Genomic DNA, 21,618 nt, shown 5'->3' on the forward strand with positions numbered 1-21,618 from the left:
CATATGAGAGCAGCATGGCTCTCACGAGTGTCTGGTAAGTCATCAAGAAGGGAAAAAAGGGTAACAGTACAAACAACATACATAATGAAAGTATAGGTATCTCTGAAAAGAGCTTTTTTAATTGACATTTTTTAACAACTGTAATTCTTTATGTTTCTTTACATTTTCAACTTTTTTTTAAAGGGTACAACAAAAACAGGAAAATGGAAGTAAATTAAAAAACAAAATCTCCTTAAAAAACAAAATGAGAAAAAACTATGGATATTTTTTAAAAACTACTGCCACTGTGAGCATTTCTGAAGCTGGACAACCCTGTCCTATGCAGCCCTGCTTGTCTCAGAAGTAAAAATTATCTGCTTGCATAAGCAGCAAAAAAGGGCTTTGTTCAGAAAAGCTGAGTTGTTATCTGCATGAGTGGCGAATATCTCAGCAGGCACAGTGTCACCATGTTGAAAAGATGTGGATGTCCCTGAAGAGTTATCAAGCTCTGCAGCAAGGACTAAATCAACCCAAGCAAGGTTTTGAGGGTGCATAGCCCTCAAATGTCTCCACATCCAAGTGGTACTCGTTGTATTGCTTGTTCCGTTTTTATTGTGCAGTTCATAAATTACAATTATAATCTAGTACAGTGAGCTATGAACTGCCATCAAAGAGCTGGATGCAAACTGCATGGTACAAGTTAGCAAGTTATGTTTCTTTCCCAGTCTTTCGTTCTAGCCTGATGCTGTTAAAAAAGGTTTGTTTAGGTAGAAATACATTATTTTTTATTAAAGTCAACGCTAACTACTGTGTTATGTTCTGAACCTTGAGTTTGTGCTTCTCAAGACAAAGCACTCTGAAAAAATGCCTACCAGTGAATCTTATACCTTGTAGTCCCCTTTATTTTATGTGACATTTTCTATACACTGATTTACACATGTATGATTCATTGTCTCTGTATGAGTGTGATGTAAAGTGCTCTGATTCCCTACACATTGGTATGAGAGGTGCTATAAAAATTAAATACAGGGGGCATGGCCAAGATGGCGGCGGAGTAGGACGTGTTGGAAAGTCCCTCCGGCGCAGCCACTTGCTTAGCATTGTTATAGCCCCCTGAGAGGCTCGATATTGCCACCCTACCTGCCCGCTGTGAGTCCTAGGGCGGTGGGGCACGGTCCGTTGGCATAAATTGACCCCCCGGAGCACTGTGACTGCGGAATCTGGCCGCGTGGCCTGCGGCGTGGTGAGGCCCTGGGATCCCCGGCCTGGGCTAGAGGGAGTGGCCGAATCTGGAGAGCTGCTGGGAAAGGAGCGGAGACCGGCGGTGAGCCCGGCAGCGGTGCGGATCGGGGATTCGCCGGCGAAGTAGCTGCTCTGCTGAGCCGCCTCCTCCCGACATTTGCTGGCGACGTTGCCTTCCTGCCTCCCGGCCCGTGGGTCATCACGAGATAACCCAAGGTTTGCAGGTGCCGCTCGGAGATTGGCGATTGAGGCCGGGGATCGGCGGCCTACAAGAGACGACCGGGGGGATATCGCGCTCCCCTCCCCCCCCCTCGAACAGTAAACTGCTCTGGCGTAGGGGACGCCTTGCTGCGGGGGGGGCTCGTGCTTGACCCGAGGCCTGTGAGCGGCCCGCATCTGCGGGGGGCCGGGTTTGGGGACCCCCGGGGTGACACAGAGGAGGCGTGTCCTGCCCGGCGGTGCCGATCGTAGTGAGGGACTGCGCCTCGCCGCTGCCTTGTTCAGGGACGGCGCTGGGAGTAGCGTCGAACCGCCGGCATGGGAGATGTGGCCTCCAGAGGAAGAACACTGAGCTCTGAACCCTGACTGCTTGCGAGGGCCTAATTGAGCGGGTCCCAGGAGCCTGAAGCGGCTGGTTGCTGCGGGGGCCCCCGGCCCTGGTTTCGGGGCTGGTAGCGGCTGACACCCGTGGGACGGGCCTCCGAGGGGTGCTGCAAGCGAGTCGATCCCAGCCCAGAGACCCCTATGTACCGGCGGCACTACGGGAGCACTAGGGGGCCACCTGACCCAGAAAGGAAGGAGCAGCAACGGGTTGCGTATACCGCGTGAGGTGTGCAGCGTGATGAAGAGGGCAGCTGAGAGCTAACGTCCTGCTCCCGGGGCCATTGTGGGGGAAGACGTGGAGAAGTTGGCTTCTGGGACGGAACATTCGTGGCCTGCGGTGGCCCCTTGAGCCTGGCACCGGCTACTGGGCATATATATTGGTAGCGACTGGCGTTCCCTGGCCACACCACCTGGATCTGTCTGCGCTGCACCGGCGCTAGCTCCTATAGACGCTACGGCGGCAGCGGCGGCACCCAGGGGCGACCTGTGGAGCCCCACAGCAACGGTGAAGAGTCATCTTTGACGCACCATCAAGAGGGGGTTCGATCAGCGGAGGGGAAATGTCTACCAAACAGCGTAAGGAGAAGCCAGGCAAGGACCCCCCTCCGAAGGGGAACCAGCAGACAACGTCCCCGGGCCCCAGTGTCTCACCTAAGCGGAAGGATGATGAGGCGCCCGCCACTAAGGCTTTTATGCTGGAACTTTTTGCTGCCATTAAGGAGGACAGCTGGCTTCAGACCTTCGAGAGGTGAGGAGAGATGTGGATGGCATCGGAGAACGAGTGGCTACCTTGGAGGACCATGACCTGGGTGTGGCGGGCGATGTGCACCAGCTCCAGCAGGAAGTGATCCGACTCACTGAGCAGATTTTAAACCTCCAGGCCCATGCGGAGGACTTGGAGAACCGGTCACGTCGGAACAACATCCGCATCCGGGCCGTGCCCTGGGACGGGGAGGCTGGAGACCTGAGGAGATATGTGGAGGCCCTCCTCTTGCAGATCCTGGGTGAGGAGGACATAAGCAAGATACGGATGGACAGGGTCCATAGGGTCGGATTGCCACAACGTGGAGGGGGCCCACCCCCCGATATTCTGGTTTGCATCCATGACTTCCAACTGAAGGAACGCATACTTCAAAAGGCCCGGGAGACCCCCTCCTTGCAATTCCGGAACCATCATCCTTAACTGTTCCAGGACCTGGCGGCATCGACACTACAAAAAAGGCGGAAGTTTCGCCCTGTGACCACCTTCTTGCGTGAACAAAATGTGTCCTACTCCTGGGGTCATCCCTTTCGGCTCATCTCCAGATGGCAGAACAGGTTGGTTCAAGTCAGATCCCTGCAGGTGGCCAAGGTCCTTCTGGGCTTGGGGGACACTGCCCCCTCCCCGAGCGCTGGAAGCTCCCCATCGAGACGGAGACGGCGATCCTCGTCCTGGCAAAGAGTGGGACGAGAGGCTGCGCCGAGGAGGCCCGATCTTTCAACCAGCTTGCAGGAGAGGGGCGCAGCGGTGGCCTCCGTGGCGTCGGTGACGGTGGCACCATCGCAGGATAGCTCTGGAGCGGCCTGAGCCCTGGGTTGACGATTGAATGGCGCCGGAGGGACTCCCCCTCTTCAGGTACCGTGGGTTTTGTTGTACTTTTGGGAAGACACCCCGGACCGGGACTTTGGGGGCACACTCAAGGGTGCCTTGACCCCCAACCCCTCAGGATTGTTGTTTTTTCTTGTATTTCCTTTTCTCCTTGTTGCCTCTTACTGTTCTGCTGGTTCTGAAGCGGAACTCACAATTCTTGGGAAGGGGAGGGTATCATGGGGGGTTGTTGGAGGTATTAGTAGGGCTGGGACTGGGAAGGGCGGTGGTGGTGACCGGGTGGTGTGGTTCGATGTAGCCTTTGACTGGTGGAATGTTGTGTGTATGTCTTCTGCTTGTACAGACCCGGGCACGGTGGCTCTATGTGCTTACCATTCTGAATGCGTGGTACTAATGATTCCGTTGGGTTGGACTCCTGATGCACTTGAGAACGAGGAGGCGGGGTGGATTCTGTGGTTGCTCCAGTTGAGGTCTGGGCAGGTGGTGGGGTTGGAAGATGGAACAGGAGGTTCGATGGGGAGTCGGTTAAATGTTGTTCTTTTGATGTGTGGCCTCCTTGAGCTGCCTTGCTGTGGAGTACTAGCGCAGGCCGCCCTGGGGCGGGTCCGGATGGGAGAGGCGGAGAGGTCCCTTGACAGTATGCATGTAGCGGGAGTAGAGTCAATTCCTTGTAATGCCTCTTAGTATTGGAACGTGGAATGTGAAGGGCTTGAACTCTCCGCAAAAACACCAAAAGGTTTGAAAGTATCTGAATGATCACCAGCTAGATGTGATGGGTCTCCAAGAGACTCACCTGGCGCGCAGGGATGAGCTTCCTCTCAAACACAAGCAATGCCCCCTTATTTACAGATCATCTGCTTCCACTAAACACAGGGGGGTGGCCCTTCTCTTCCGTTCATCCCTTAATTTTCAGCCTATGGGTGTGCACAGCGACAAGGATGGCCGTTGGTTGATGGTCAAAGGTCTGGTGTGTGGTAGGTTATGCACCTTTGTGGTGGTTTATGCCCCGAATGCAGGCCAAAATGGCTTTCTCCAGGACCTGCTGCGGAGAGTGGGAGACTTTGTTGAGGGAGTCCTGTTCCTGATGGGGGACTTTAATCTGGTATGGAATAGGGAAATGGATAGCTATCATAATCAGAGGTCTGATACTGGCTTGTTCTCCACTGAGAAACGATGGCTTATAGGTGATCTGGGGCTGGTAGATGGCTGGCGCTCCCTGCACCCACATTCTCGGGACTACACCTTCTTCTCCCATGTGCACCACTCCTATTCCCGACTGGACCACATGTTCTTGAGTCAAGCCCTCAGAGGAGATCTCCTCGACTCCAGTATATTCCCGCTCTTTGTTTCTGATCATAGCCTGCTGGTGCTCGGGCTACAATGGTCGGCGAAAGGTGACGGGCAGCGCAAGTGGTATTTTCCGGCCTCCCTTGTCAGGGATGATCCCTCATGCAAGGAGCTGCGGAAGGCCATCCGGGACTACTTCTCTCTCAATACCGTGACTGACACGTCAATATTTACCACCTCGGACGCCTTTAAGGCGTCACTGAGGGGCACCTGCCTGGCCCTCAATGCTAATCTCAACAAGTTGCGGCGGAAAGAGCGTGAGGAGCTGGAGGGAGAACTCGCTGCTTTTGAACAAGCGCATAAGCTGAATCCTTCCAGGTTGACCCTTCGCCCGTTGACTGTAGTTAGGGGGAAGCTTAGGGCCCATTACAACAACAGAGCGGAGTTTACCTTGCTTAGACTACGAAACCTCTCCTACTCCCAGGGGAACAAGGTGGGGAGACACCTGGCTCGCCAGCTTCGGGACAAGATGGAAAGAGACTACGTAGGGGGTATCCGTGATGCGGCGGAGACGCTGCAACATCGGGAAGAGGCCAAAGCTGATCTCTTTGGATGCTTCTGTGCCGCGCTCTATGCAGGGGAAGCCTTAGACTCTAGGGAGCAACGGGAATATCTAGATGGTCTGCCCTTACCTCAGGTATGCAAGGAGTGGAATGAATTACTTGCTGCCTCATTTACCAGGGAAGAAGAGCTATTTGCCATCAAAGCTCTGAAACTCCATAAGGCACCTGGGCCAGATGGCTATACTGCTCTTCTCTACCAGACGTTCGCGACGGAAGTGAGCGACTTTTAGGTCACTCTTTTTAATGACATGGCAGAATCCGGGGAAACGTCGAGATCAAGTGGTTTCGATTATCCCCAAATCAGGGAAGGATCCGACTAAATGCTCCTCAGATCGCCCGATAGCCCTCCTTAATATAGACGCTAAATTGTACTCCTCCATAATTGCAAGTAGGCTCCAAGACTTGCTGCCAGCGCTCATTCACCCAGACCAATCCGAGTTTATTAAGGGTCGTCAGACCCACGATAATACGAGAAGGGTTATCCACTTGATTGAGAAGGCTAACAGATTCCAAATACCTGCGGTCCTGGTGGGTCTTGATGCGGAAAAAGCCTTTGATCGGGTGGATTGGGGCTTCCTGTTTCACACCTTGGCTGCCTTCGGCTTCTCTGCTAAGGTCCATTCGATGGTTAGAGCGAACTACAGTAGCCCCCGTTCTAGAGTAGCGGTAAATGGCCACGTATCAGCATTTTTTCCACACTCCCGGGGCACTAGACAGGGCTGCCCCCTCTCCCCCTGCTCTTTGCCTTGAATATTGAACCACTGGCACTAGCGGTGCGGGAGCACAAGGGGTTAAGGGGTCTCCCCTTTTCTGGGGAACAGCACAAAATTACCCTCTTTGCTGATGACGTTCTCTTGCCTGTTATGGATCCGGCTCACTCTCTCCCACACGTCCAGAAGGTGTTACTGCGCTTTGAGGAGGTGGCCGGCTTCAAGGTGAATTACGATAAATCTTATGTTCTCAATCTAACACTCTCCCCAGCGGAGGTAGATAGAGTGCGGCCACTCACTCCACTGCCATGGGCCTCCAACTCCATCCTGTACCTAGGGGTCCGGCTGACTCCCTCGATAGGGATGTTGTACTCTGCGAACTTCCCCCCGTTGCTGGCAAAGACCTGTGCGGACTTGGACCGCTGGAAACCTAAGTATATATGGGGGCAAAGTAGAATTCACGAGCTCAAAATGGTCCTCCTGCCCAAGTTTTTGTACCTCTTCCAGGCGCTCCCTATACCGTTAGATGTGGACTTCTTCCGGCGCCTCAAAACCCAGATGCTTCGCTTCATCTGGCAAGGGGGACGAGCCCGGTTCTCTTTTGCTACTCTGCGTCGGCCACGGAAGGAGGGGGGAGTGGGCCTCCCCGATATGCACTCTTACTACAAAGCCGCGTAGTTACGAGTCTTGGTGGAGTGGTCCCAGCAATTCTCGGAAAAACACTGGCTGCATATGGATAGGAGTGTAGCGGGAAGATCAATCTGGGATCTGGCGTGGAAGCCGAAGAAGGATAGGCCCAAGAACGCATACATCAGTACCCCCACCGGCACTACCCTGAAGGTCTGGGCCACAGTGTCTAGTGATGAGCGCTGGACTACGTTCCCATCCCCCTTTACACCAATACACTTTAACCCGGCTTTTCCGCCGGCGTTGCAGGAGGGCCCTTTCGAGGTGTGGAGAGAGGGGGGCTGTAGAGCTCTCACGCACTTGTTTCATGGCTATTCTCCGCTCACCTTTGACAACTGTATGCAGGACTATGGAGTCCCACCATCCGAGAGATTCCACATGTCCAACTGCTTCACAGGGCCATGTCGCCAGTGGTCAATGACGCGGCCACGAGGCCTCCCTCTGCATTTGAGGCCTTCATCTTATGGACCACCACCATGAAGGGCGTTATTTCCTTTCTTTATAACCTACTGCTTACCTCCGCCGTGTCACTTCGCCCCAGATATATGGGACATTGGGAGGAACTCCTCGGACGAGATATTTCTGAAGGGGAGTGTCGGGCCTGTGGCGGGACATCGCTGCACATAATCACTCAGTGGAATTGAGGGAGGCCCATCTTAAGACTCTCATGGACTGGTATCTGTACCCGGCCAAGTTACATCGCATCTTTCCGTCCTCATCGGACAGATGCTGGAGGGGCTGTGGTTTGCTTGGGGACTTTCGCCATATCTGGTGGGACTGCCCGATCATCCGCCCATATTGGGAAGAGATCCTCTCCCATATCAAAGAGATCCTTGGTTACCCAGTAGTGATTCAACGGCCCATGTACTGCTGGGTCTTCGAGACCCGGATCTAGAACACCAGACCCGAGCGGACAAAAAGATCTTGTGGCTGTGTATAGGGGCTGCCAAACTTACTCTGGCAGCGGCCTGGAAAAGACCGGAGGCCCCAGCAATTTCCCGGTGGCATGCGAAGTTATGGAAATTACTGAGCATGGAACGGGTAGCGGACATCTTCCTGGGCAATTTCAAGAACTTTATATTCCGCTGGGGGCCCTTGGTCCGCTTCCTTTCAAGGGATTGCCATCTGCAGTTTGCCCGCCCACGGTGCGGGCTCTCCATCTATTTCAGGTCTGAATATGGTATCAGGATGAGTGAATGAACCACCACGGGGGGGATGGGAGGGATGGGGGAGGGTATGTTCTTTCTTGTTTCAATTTGTGCAGCACCCTCGATGATGACTGAGGCATACAGGAGGCCTGTGCAGCAGGCGGCATGTATAAGTTCAGCTATTTCGACCTCGCAGAGCACTCCACCCATTGAGGTTTTGAACTGTGATCAGCATTATCCTGCAATTGAACTGTCCTATTGCCTCATTGAACTGCTGCCCTGGCGGATTTGTAGTCGCTCTTTAGAACTCATCATCATTGCTATCTGCCTCTATTTATGCCCCCTGCGTGGGAAGTTGTGCGGGATTGTCGGTTTTTTCTCTTTACTTCTGTTCTCTCGAATAAAACAAAATAAAGATTTTTTTTTTAAAAATGAAATACATGTGACAGAGGGACTATGAAGAGATATGAGGCACTGCTGGAGGGTGATAGTGAGGCAATCATTGAAAAGCCCTCAACAAATATGGCTGTATCCTGGCGCACAGTAAGTTCATCATTTACTATGACTTAAAAGCTAATACAATTCAGTGTATGATGAAAAATATGTTGTAGAATGCACTATTTTTTCCCTAATTTCTTGGGAGGAGACCTCCCAAGCCCCCTTTGTAGTCATCAGGCTCTCTTGCTGCACTTGTGCATAGTATGGGGCTGGACCATAATTTGCCAGGGCTGCTTTGGGTTTCCAGTCCGGCGCTGATAGGAGCAGGAGCCTTGTACCGTGAAATTAAACAAATCATTGAAAAGTTAGTGGCCGTGATGTAGCACCAGCCTTCCAACTAAAAGTTTTGATTTTTGCAAATTTTTTCAATATAAGATAATACAAACTTTAGTAATTGGAGTATTTGTTTGATGTGCACTTGTTTGTATATTTTTTGCAAATTACTGTTTTATTGTTTGAAATTTAAAATACTACAATGTGCTTGGGGTCCCTGGCTCCAGTGGTGACTTAGTGGGTGTCCTCAGGAGTCAAATGTTTGGGAACCACTGACCAGAATGATATCTCCGTCCACAAGCATTTTGGAGCTCTAGCTATAACTTATGGATCTGTCTGATAAGGACATAAGAGAGCGTCAGCCTTTATATCATCCTCCTCCATGCACCTATAGTCTTGTTTAGACATATTAAGAGCATCAGAATACACGCCAAAGAGTTATTCTATCTGAGTGAATTTTAAGACTGTCGTGAGAGGCATCACAAGGGGTTGGTTCTTGCAGGTAGCTCTGGGATTTATCCGATCCTCAGAGGAATGCGGGGCAGACATGAAGATAACTAGCATGGCTAGCTAAAATGACTCAATCTGGGAAGGGTCAGTGGACAGAGCTGGACATGCAGGTGTAAGTTTATTGAGAACTAGAATTGCGTCCAAAAAAGGTGTGTTTGTAGGTGAAAGATCCTTTAGGGGATAGATTCCTTTCAAGAGACTGACCTAAAGGAGAAGTGAGGGACCATTTAAAGGTGCCCTTACAAAGAAGAGCAAAGAACAATTTGGCTTTATGCTCTCTGATTGCCTTCGGGCATATGAAAGTGCAGGAGTCACAGGCCAAAGGATTATGATAGGGAAGCAGGGACCACATATATATTTCAGGGCTTTGAACCCCAAGACTTTAAGAGGTGACCTTGGGTTTAAACAGAAGAAGAGCTCCAGGTCCATGTCAGTAAGGCGTGTTTAAACAGAAGTTAACTCAAGAGCACCTAATGCTGCCTTAAGTAGTCCGGTATCATCACATTGTGGGTGAACAGAGTCTCAGCTGTAATCACACGGCACTAGTGAGTGGCCGGAAGAAACTATTGCTAAACAAAAAGTTTTCCAGATCCAGTATGGTACCTGGCTGATTGTCAAAAGGTGAGGAATCTGCAGGAAGAAGTATGATCAGGAAGAAAATGTCATATAAAAATATTTGTATAAGTATTGTGCTCCACATCAATACTTTTTTTTATAAAAGGAACTCAAACGTACCTTATTATTGCTGGTAATGTAACCTCCTTTTCTCAGTCGTCGTAGAATATCTTTGCGTTTATAGTATGCCGACAAATGTGGATCATGTAAACTTTGATATTGTGTTTCTAATAATCGACAGTGAGGGTCGCCAAGATTAAAACCACAAGATGGCTGATAAAGCTGTAAAGCAAAATACATTTAGGAAAGGTTATTTAAATGGTAACACTGTTAAGCAGTTAGCAGGCACATTCCAAAACCTTTAAACCTGTCAAGAAGAATGGATGGAAAAGTACAACGGTTATCCTTGTACTTGTCTGAGACACTCAAATAGTTTTGCTACTTGCCAAGTAAATCATAAAACAATCTAGAAAACAGTATTTTAACTTTCGGAAGGAAAAGTTACTTACTGATAATCCTAGTTCTCCTCCAGGAGAAATAAGAAATGAATACTCCAGACCATGAACCTATTCACAAAGCGCTTTATAAAACACTATATAGTTAGGACTGGGTTTTCACAGTAAATTAATTTTTTGGTTTGCTAATAAATTTGGCACCATTTGACAAATAACAAAACTTTCAAAAAAGAAAGGCAAAGCCAACTCAGCTGCTTCCTGGAAAGCTTCTTTGTGATCCATCGGGTGGGGGGTCCCCAAAATGTGTTTTACTCATGCAATTTCCACACAAACATTGAACAGCATTACAACCAAAATGGCTGAAAACAATTACATCTAATTTGGCAGAAGAAATGACTTACTTCGCTGTACCTCCAATTCTCCTACATGGAAATCTTTATATTTTCACATGCTTGAATCCTTCCCCCGTCATCAGGCTGGGAATTCCTAGAACATTAAACTAGCAGCATTCCTGAGGATGACTGAATCCAAACAGTAATGTTGCATGACGGTATGTGCACTCTTCCAGGTTGCTGCATAGCAGATTTCTGGTAATGAGACCACTGCAAACAATGCCATGGAAGTGGATATGGCTCTTGTAGATTGAGCCTGTTCTTTAGAGTTCAAAGGACGGCCCGCCTGTTGATGACAGAACAGAATGGCTCTGGATATCCATCTAGATATGCTGTTTTGTTAGGGGAAAATCTTTCCTTGGTGCACTGTTGGCCAGTTGGTTGGCTTTTAAAAAAATCCTAGTTCTGTCTAAGTAAAACTTTAAGCACCTCTTGATATCCAGCGAGTGAAGTTGATGTTTGAGGGTTTGGAAAGAATGATCTGAGAATTACAGGTTCCTTGATGGATGGAGAACTTGTCTCTGGTTCATTGTCAGCAGTGACGTGGTCGGCTTGAGTAGAATGAGAGGTTCCAGTGGTAGTAGGAGATGTTCTGTGTACCAGTGCTGACGGGGCAACACAGGGGCTATCAGGATGATCTGACATGGCTTGGCTTCCATTTTCCTGACGACCTTTGGGAGGAGAGGAATTGGCAGAAAGGCCATGCAATTCAAAAGGCATTCCCTCCATGACCCCTGATGAGGATGCCAACTTGCAAAGAACTGACATTTGGCCTTTTGGGGGGGTGCAAAGAGATCCAGATCTGGTCTGCCCCCCTCGAGAAAGATGCGATCCAGCATGACTTGATCCAATTTCTACTTGTGGCAAGATGTACTGAGCCTGCTTAAGGTATCTGCTATGGCGTTTTGGTTTCCTGGTATATGCTGTGCAGTCAGGTGCATTGTGTGCCAGCCGCACCATTGCCTGATCAGCTGGGCTTCCTGGGACAGCAGAGAAGATCGGATGCCCTGTGTTTGTGTATGTAGTGCATCGTTGTTGTCTTGTCTGTTTGCATGACCACTGAGGATTGTTGAGTCCTGGGAAGGAAGGCCTGTAGAGCAATTTATACCATCCTTAACTCAAGAACACTGATGTGGAGGCCCTGATGTGAAGGAGACCATTTGCTACTGACCTGAAGGTCTTGGAGGAAAGCTCCCACCCGTCCAGGAAAGCATCCATTGTAATTATTAGCAGAGATGGCTGAGGTAAAAACAGGAGGCCTGTCAAAAGATTTATGGGTCAAGTTCACCAGTTGGAGGACTTGATCATGAGTGTGGTGACTTGAATTATGTCTTCGAAAGTCCCTGACACCTGCATCTATTGGGCATCCAGGGCTTCCTGAAGAGGACGCATGCGAATGCGGAAGTACAGGATGAGATGGATGCAAGAAGACATCATCCCTAAAAGAGAATTGTAGAGGCAAACTGAAAGTGACTTTTTTGCACTTGGCTTGCCAGAGTTATCAACTTTTGTTAACTATCGATGGTAGGGTGTGCCATGGGGATGTTTATGTCTAGTATGGCTCCTAGGTAAGTTATCCGCCACGATGGCTGGAGTATTGGCTAGTCCGGATTGAGACCGAGCCCTAGCTCATTGAAGAGGTGTATGCACGCTCTGGTGGATGCCTTTGCCGACTGGTTGGTATGAGCTTTCTTCGAGATAGGAGAAAACCTGATATTGTTAACTGAGGTAAGCTGCAATGGGTTAAAAATGCGGACAACAGACTTGAAACCAAAAGGTAACACCCAGAACGGAAAGTGGCTGCTGGCTATTGTGAACCTAAGGAACTTTCTGTGTTTGGGAGGGATAGGTACATGAAAATAAGCACCTTGGTGGTCCAGAAATGACATGTATTCTCCAATGTTGAGGAGTTGCAATATGCCTTGAAGTGTAACCATGCAAAATTATTGATTTGCGAGAAATTTGTTGAGGTCCCTCAAGTCGATGATTGTTCTCTACTGCCTTGACTTCTTGTGGATTAAGAAGATAACAGGACTAGAAAAATGTTCCTCTCTGGGAACGGCTATCACTTTCTTTTGCAACATGGTTTTTACTTCCCATTTGAGGTGGCATAAATGCTTTTGGATGCATGGTTAAGGCGGTGTTGAGAAGGGTATATATATGAATTCCAACAGGTGTCTGAATTTAACTGGGTTGAGGACCCATTGTTCCATTGTGATCTGTTTCCAACGGTGTAGGTAATTGGAGATTCTTGCTGGTACCCTTGGTGGAAGAGATATGGTAGTGGCTGGCACCTGATTGAAGTCAGTGTCTGCAATTTGTGTCTTTGGCCTGATGTCCGGACTTTCTTCCGAGAGGTGTGCAGTGATGCAGCTGGCAGTTGTTGTCTCTGATGATATTTGTAGCGGGATTGTTGAGTATTGGAAGAATATACTGGGTATCAGTATTGTTGAAGTCCTTCATGAAAGGAAGGCTGGACTCTTCCTTGAACTCCGCAAAAAGACACCCTTCTGTTTTGCAAAGTTCCTAGTGATTTGGCAGCGTCCATATCCGTTTTGATTGTTTGGAGTGCTTTATCAATGTGCTATCCAAACAAAGCATCTCCATCATAAGGGAAATCTAGTATCTTTGTCTGGACTTCGGGTCTGAAATCAGTCACCTTGAGACATCCTTGACGGCATAGGATTTCTATGCCAGCAAGCTGCCTGAAACCGGTGGGGCAATGTCCATGGCATAGTCTAATATCTCGGAGGAGGATTGTTGACCTTCGAGAAATACTTTGCTTTACCTCTGTGTTCAGGAAGTTGATACAGATATGGGGCCATATTAGGCTACAATTGTCGGTTATAGTGGCCAAAGAGTGGCAGTTAATTTGCAGGCCTCAAAGTGAGGGCTTACATGGTCGAAAACAATTTGCTGATGTTATCCAGAGCCTATATGTGAGATAACGATCCCTTGATAGATTGCCTTAATCTAGTTTGCCTCTTTCCCTTAATTGTATGCCTGGGATTGTTATCTCACATATATTGTTTGCCCTGTCCCAGGATATTTATCCGAAACAGGGGGTCCTTGTTTTTTGTCAAAAGTTATCCAGAGCCTGCCATCTTTGTCTGGTGTGCTGAAAGGGGGGTGGAAGGATTCCTTAATCTTTATTGTGCCACCTGCGAGATGACTGAGTCCGGTTTAGTTTAGCCAGTGGGGCAAGCTGGCATATCCTCCGGGGCTGTATACCTTTTGTCCAGCTTGCGCAATATGGCCAATACTGTTTCTGAGTTGTGCATGATCTTTAGGCCCTGACTCCACATGTAACCAATGATGGGTATGACTTTTCTGAAAGGGTTCCTTAAAGTCATAAAGGAAACAGTCTTGTTGCGTGACAGGCATCGGCAGTTCCAAACGGTTGGCCGCCCTTTCTAAGAGGTTGTGGAAGCCCGCAATTTCTTCTGGAGGCAGGACATAGTCATACCTTTCATTGTGATGATCTCCAAGCTCACCTTCTTCTCTGTCTTCCTCAGATCATGTGAGATCACGCAAGAGCAAAACTAGTAGAGAACTGTGCACATGCTTACTAGGAGGCAGACCCTATGATGGCTGCAGTTGACGAGGCGCAGAGACTGTGGAGACTGGAGCATACTGAACCGGAGAAGACGCGGGAGGAAAGCGTCTGCCAACATAGACTGCAAATCCGTCAAAAGAGGGGACTGTACAAATACCATTTCTTGTTGATATTGTTGAGGGTGATTATAGTCCTATGAATAATAATATGGCTCATAGTATTTCTCTTCACCTTGAGAGTTCCTGACATTTCACATGACGCTCTGAAGGGCTCTGAGCTGCCCCATAATGGCTGTTTTCATCAGAGACTTCATTATCAAAGAGGTGGGATGGTAGGAGTGAGGACACTTTACTCGGGGAGATAAGGGATGGTGTTATCTGTTTCTTTTGGATGGCCGTTTTTTGGCTTGTCCACGAGTTCGTCGATGAGGAAGGAGGTAGTGTGGATAGCCTCAGAGTCGGTGGCGGAATTATTGTTGACGGTCTGTGGACAGGAGATCACTCGTCATCAGTGGCGCCGTCATTGGTGTTTCAGTCGTCGTCGACCACGGAGACGTCAATGAGTGCACCGTCGCCAAAAGATCTGCCATTAACAAGAGTGTCCACAAAGTTGAAATCGTAACCATTGATGGTACAGAAGCTGCATTCGTCAACAATTACTTTATCGATGAGGAAGATGCTGCCGTCGGCACCATTATAGTGGTGACGGCGATGCCACTGAAGTAAATGTGGAAAGCATCATCGTTGATGTCCTCGCCGAAAAGGATGGCGTCGACGACCCATACATCTGCGGTCCTGAACACTTTTTTTTAAAAAAAAAGATGCTTCACTTGAGGTGGTGGTTTTAGGGGCTCTGAAGTCGATTTCTAAAGAGACTTTGAGGGGAAATCTGATTTCTTTTTGTCGCTTCTAGGTGCATTTGTGAGGAGTTTTGGAGGGGTGCTGTGCATATGAGCACCTTCAGAGGCCTTTTTTATGCCTTTTTAGGAGGTTCATGAGAGGTATGTGGTACAGGATCATTTCTTGGTGTTTTAGAAGTTGACATGGTTGAGGTGTTGCTTTCCTCATCAGAGACCAGGTTGTTTCTGGATTGGAGTTTCTGGACCCAAAGAAGAAGATGTCCTTTCTGATCTTTTAATGTTTTGGTAGAAAACGTGTGACATACCTTGGAGTAGTTAGTTTTGAGCTCTTGATAAGAGACAGTATGGGGGTCAGTATGGGGGTCATCAATATGTAGCTCCTTCTTTTTACAAGTGACACAAGCTCTGAAGAGCCCCTTTTTGGTGTCTCTGGCATGGTGGAAGCCAGTTTGAATCACCACGATACCAGATAATGGTAGTTGTAGAAAAAAATCCTCCAGTGTTGAGAAACAAATCAGTGAAAATCTTCTTCAAGCAGTGTTCACTGGAAAAAAACTGAGCAGAGCTCAATGGAGACTCCCAAGCACAACGTGCGGTAGAAAATCTGAAGGACTGCAGCTTCTTTCAGGAAGGGTTTAACGGGTGATATGTTCCTAAACAAAAAGGCCTAAGACGTCTATGTTCAATGTCCATTGTGACATTGTTTCCTATGGTGCTGGGGGCTACCATCTCGATGATGGGGAATGATTCAAGCATGTGAATCTATGAAAGTTCCAATACTGGAGTAATGCCATTTTTTAGCAGAACTTCTCATTTTGGACTCCCTCTGTGGGAGTCCTCAGAGCATGACATACGGGCACTGGTAGAGGGAATACTTTCTCCTCACCCTTCTGAAGGCTCTCCAGCTACAAAAACTCATCTTCTGCAGTGCTCCAGCTGGTCATGGAGGCGTGTATTTTCTCTCTCCCTCAAAGTGTGCCTGGAGAGGGTTTTGCAGTGGCGACACATCTCGGGATCATGAAAGTCGGACAAACAAAAGATACAGATCCTGTGTATGTCTGTTTTTGCCATTTTTCTGCCACACTCTTGGCAGTTCAAAAAAAGAGTTGCCATTTTGCAGAACATTTCATGTTTCCTGTCAGGAACTTATCTAGTAATACTGTATGCGCAAAAGTATATTGAGTGAAACAGTTTTAAAAAGCCAGAGATTAAATTTGTGGAGGCGAAAACCTTAAAAAAGGCAGAACTCTGCTCCAGGATCCTGTCAGATTGAGAAGCAAAAAAGAACTTGATAGGACACTGGGGGGGAAGACGCCCTTAACCCATTCCGTGCGGCCGCAATTTCCCCCGTGTGCGGCCGCCGGACGAACAGGGGCGGGCCGTGACGAACCCCAGCCGTCATCAGCACACGAGCACCGTGGAGCGTGACGGCTGGGGTTCGTCACCAGCATGGAAGGGGTTAAAGTTCCAATGTCCTATTTGCATTGCTTTAATGCTGCAGTCTATGTAGGCTACATAGTAATATATTACTCATAATATTACTTTAAAAAGAAGTAAAAAGCGTTTATGCTAGGATGTTTTCAAAAGGTCACTTTTCATTTTATGGAAGGAGTGTGCATCTGGCTCCAAAAGATTTAGTGGGATATACCCAACCTGTTCGGATGAATGCCTGAGATATAGGAGGGATGGAGCCGTATTTACTCATACGATCTGGGGTTGTGTGAGTATTGGCAGGTGGTGGCCCGTTTGCAATGGACTACTAAAATTTGCCTTGAGCTTGTGGCTATGCCCTGCCTGCTTACACTTATCCCGTGCCCGAAGGATGGTAGGGCACGCTATAGATTTTCACAGTTGGAGCTCTTGCTGGCCAAGTGCATAGTTGCCATCTAGTAAATGTCTCTCCGCAATATTGGTGTGGTCTAATGATTTGGCTGAATGGGTTTGAGCGGAACTTGAGGCATATCAAAGTATTCTGCACGGATAAGCGACTAAAGGCTGATTTACAGTAGTGGAAGTTCATGCTGTACAGAGTGGTAGAGGTGCTGGGTTCCATGCCCGCCACAGCAAGTATGGATGAGGAAACCCAATCTCCTTGATAGGATGGGCGAAGTGCATATACTGCGATGTGGTGTCGCGTGGCCGGACTTAAAATACTATTTCCAATTTGATGCAAACCTGGCCAGCGGTGGTGATAATGGGTACTAGTCACTGACTCAGTGGCAGTGGGCCCTGTTGTAATGACATGGTCATCATAATTTTTGTGATAGAGGGCCAACTGTAAGACTATGGGTCTGATTTAGATCTTGGGGGATTTGGTTGTTGTCGCTTTTCCGTCAGATTCTTTGTCCACCTATTAGGTGATCTGCCCGCTCTATTTAGATGCTGGAGGGTCGATGGATGAAAGGATGTCGGAGTGCCACCATCTCTGTCTGTCAATGGCTCCATAGGCAAAAGCAGCTGTCAAAAGGAGTACACAGTTTCTCCGCCGAGCCAATCATGATGTGCATTCCTGACCACGTAACTGTAGCTGGGAAACTGAGTTGCAAGATTGGAAGGATAAAAGCCTGAAACTTACCTTCTTCCTGTTTCACACTTCCTTTTCCATCATGGACCTGATCGTCCAAGTCCTGCCTTTGCTGCTGCTCCTTGACCATGAAACAAATATACCCTCTGGTCACTGAAATCGAAGGTAGACTTCTTTTTACTTGCTACCTTTTGAAATAATTGCCGACATTAGCACTGGACTTATGCATTTTTAAAATCACTCTTACAAACAATATTTTACAGATATGTAATGCATGTGGGTGTAATGTGGTAGTTTATAATGTTTACAGAAACACACCTGTGTAATGTCCTTATTTTTTTTTATTCGATGCAAGCTGCCTTCATGATAATGGACACTTACACAAAAACTGACATCAATCAAAAAATCTAAAAGTGTCCATACAGGTGGGTTTAATTAGTTTTTCGTAAACTAATAAATTATAAACATATGCATTACACATTAGAGGAATAAATTCAATTTAATATAATGTAGAAGTTGAACTAGATAAGGCAAAACATTGTTTTCCAATAAATATAAACTCAATGTTAGTTCTAAACTTCAAACATCTTATATATTACCGAATCCCATGAAGATTTAAGAATTCCAAGACAAGATCTCACTCCTTAACTGACCATGAAATGAGCTCCATCATGGCCCTAATACCGTTCAAGAAGTAGACACGGCCATTAAAAAGCTCAAATCTGGTACAGCCCCAGGTCCGGAAGGATACAATTCAACTTTCTTCCAACCATTCACCTGCCACTTAAGACAACCTCTCTTGAACTTATACCACCAGTTTGCAAACACAGGCAAAATCCCAGGCACACCAGCAGAGGCAATTATAACAGTCATCCCAAAAGTGGGTAAAGACCCACTCTTTACAAAAAAATTACAGGCCGATTTCCCTATTAAACCTTGACTGCAAAATATACTATATGATATTGTCTTTCCGCCTGCAAAAACATACTAGTAAACTCATCCACCCCTTGCAAATAGGTTTCCATAGACATAGGCTCTCTAGGATAACACCAGGATGTTTTGCCACGTAATTGAAAAAGATAAGCAAATCGACTCCCCTACCGTCACTATCACCCTAGACACGGAAAAATCATTCGATAAAGTTGACTGGGTTGTTCTGCGAATGATACTAGAAAGGTTTAACTTGGGCAACTCACTAATACAAATGATCATGACACTATATCACAGACGTAGAGCCAAAGTAAGAGGGAGTGCAGTTTCCTCTTCTCTCTCACTACGATAAGGCACCAGACAAGGTTGCCCTCTTTCCCCGTCACTTTTTTTATTAGCTATAGAGCCGTTCCTCCAACACCTGAGGGAAAACACAAAGTCCAGGAATAGAATTTGGTAATGCAACTTTCAACGTGGCCGCATACGGGGATGACTTTCTGATAGTCCTGAGAAAGGCTGAGACAGCTAAACAGGCCCTTATGAACACAATACAGGAGTTCTCTGAAGTCTCAGGCTACATGCTTGATAAAGATAAAAGAGATGTCAAGCTTCTGCACTCCATGGGCAGTAAGGGAATCCTGGGGGATACAGGTCTGGCATGACAACCGGGACCAATTAAATATCTGGGTGTATAATTCACTAATGATCTCATAACTACACTACAAGAGAACAAAAAATCCACTTTTAAGCAAATCTGTGAACTACTGGTCACCACGTCTGATCTGAGGTTGTAGTCGGAAAAAAACGCCGGAGCGCTAAGGGGGAGCTGGGGAAGGTCAGCCTCATTCCGGAGCAGGGGCCTGGTATCCCGTAGCGCGCGCCCTCTTTCACCAGATCAGATTTGGAGTGGTTTCGCTCTCGCCGGGAAGCCAGCCGCGGAGGTGGGCACTCGAGGCACGTGTGCGCGGGCAGCCTGTGGGATACCATAGATAGCCACGCGCGGCACACAGCCAGGCACACCGGGACAGGCCCGGGGCGTACCGGTTGCCAGACCCCTTCTCGGGGCTAGGCACGCCGGCGGCGCGCCTCTGTGGTAGGTCCCGACGAGGGATCCTGCCACGGGCGATCTGAGGATCTGACCTTTTCGGGGGACAAAGGGGAAGCAGAGCTAACCCTGCAACGGCCCCAGCCGCGTTCCGGGGAAGCACCGGGGCGATTGACGATCGAGCGACCCTCAGACAGGCGTAGCCCTGGGAGGAACCCGGGGCCGCAAGGTGCGGTTGAAGTGTCACTGATCATTGTGTCCTGCAATTCACACTAATTCTCACAGCTAGCTGCGTTCTTCATCGACGAGCGAGACGAGTGATCCACCACAAAGAGTCACAGGCAAATTTTCAAAAACGTTCGCACACCTGGGGGTGCCGGAGAGGCGGGCGGATGGTGACGCCGTCCGTCCGCCCCGTTCAAGGCTTCCCCTCTGGGAGTCAAGACTGCACCGTTCCGAGAAAAAAAAACATTAACAGGCACTCGGGCCAGAAGTAACCCCTCCCACCCACCCGCGGAGAGGGAGGGGCTTCCTAGAGCAATGGGAGCAGGCAGCCCCGCAGCCGCTGGTCCCTCCCGGCGTAATTGGGAGGGCCCGCGCAAGTTTTCAAACCCCTCGGCCTGGCCGCACAGGACCGGGTTGAACCGGGTACCTGGCAACGAGGGAGGGTCGCCCCAACTGCACAGTTGTGGCTTTGACACTGCCGACTCGCAGAGCAGAGCGATTTCACAACAGTGGCGCTCCGTCGCCACAGCTGGCTGAGGACAACTGGTTTTTATGGGGTCTGCCACCATAATAGCTCTTGCTTTACCAGTCTTGTGATTTTGATTATGTTGTCCCACGTGCTGTGAACTTTTCTTGCTGGACGGGTCTCATCCTGAGCATGAAAAAGGATACAAAACCCATGCCTGAATATATCAGGCCCAGCAGTGATTTGTATTGTCCGCAGGGCCGGACTGGCTATAGCGGGCACCGGGCGTTTCTCCCGGTAGGCCGCTAGGTTGGGGGCCAGTTTCGGGCCCATGGGGGGCCGTTTTTGTTACCGGGGGCTGGCAATATCGGCCCCCGGTAACAAAATCGGCCGAAAACGGCCGTCGCAAACTGCTCGGCTGCACTCCCCCTCACCCCAGGGGGAGGGTAGGGGGCAGCTGAGTAGTTTGCCAGGGCCGGTTTCTGTTCAGTCCAGCACTGATTGTCCGACTGAGACTGTTGGCCGGAGTAGATCTCTGCTATGGATTGAAGTTTCATAGTATCACTTTCAAGAACTGCAATTGTAAATGACGTTCTGTGGATGACGTGTCTATGTCCAGTGTAAGTTCTGTTTGTGGAAGAGAGTGATACAGATGACATTCAAAGAATTTGCCACTTCCTTTGACAGAGCTTTTAACGAGCTTGTCATCCAAGTACATGTATACTTGGTGACTCTGAGGTAAGCCTCAACCCGGAGACAGACACTTTTTAAACATCCAAGGTGCTGAGTTGAGGACAAATGGCTGCCTCTTGAACAGATAGTGCTGCCCCGCCACTGGGAAAATATGCAGAACTTTGATCCAAGGATTTCAGGAAGTCATTTTTGTGGATCATCAGAAGAACTTATTGTAGCGTTACCATGCAGAAGTTCTGGGTTTTGAGGAACTTGTTGAATTCCCTGTGGTCGATGATAGGTCACCAAAGCCCTGTCTTCTTTTTTATTAGAAATAATTTGAAATAAATAACCTTTAATTCCATTGGGTCTTTGACCGCCTTAATGGCTCCTTTGAAACTTCAACACAAAGAATTAAAAACATTTTTTTATCTTTTATCTTTACAAGACTGGGACACTGCAGATGAATATGTAATAGTCTCCCCTCTGAATGACCCGCGTTTACTTCTTGAGTGTCAAGGGCTGTTCTCAGGTATTGGGTGGTTTCTTCCGGAGACAACATTAATTTCACCTAACTGACACGAAGGCCCATATGGCGAAGTGTGAAAGCCCAGATGGTGAAGTGTGAAAGCCCAGAAGGCGAAGTGTGGAAATGCAGAAGCACTTCCTAAGGGCTTAAGTTTTTGATGAGCAAGTTGTTGAAGGAAGGGTAGACAAAATATGTTGCCTTC

General features: G+C 48.4%; 1 non-coding gene across 1 annotated transcript; it reads right to left on the reverse strand.

The window, feature by feature from the left end:
• Positions 1-19,707: 19,707 nt before the first annotated feature.
• On the reverse strand, positions 19,708-19,861 carry LOC147697159 (5.8S ribosomal RNA). Its single transcript, XR_015299479.1, has one exon. It is a non-coding gene; the product is annotated as a 5.8S ribosomal RNA (ribosomal RNA).
• Positions 19,862-21,618: the final 1,757 nt, after the last annotated feature.

This window comes from Lissotriton vulgaris, chromosome 8 (assembly GCF_964263255.1).
Source record: "Lissotriton vulgaris chromosome 8, aLisVul1.2, whole genome shotgun sequence".
NCBI classification, from domain to species: Eukaryota; Metazoa; Chordata; class Amphibia; order Caudata; family Salamandridae; genus Lissotriton; species Lissotriton vulgaris.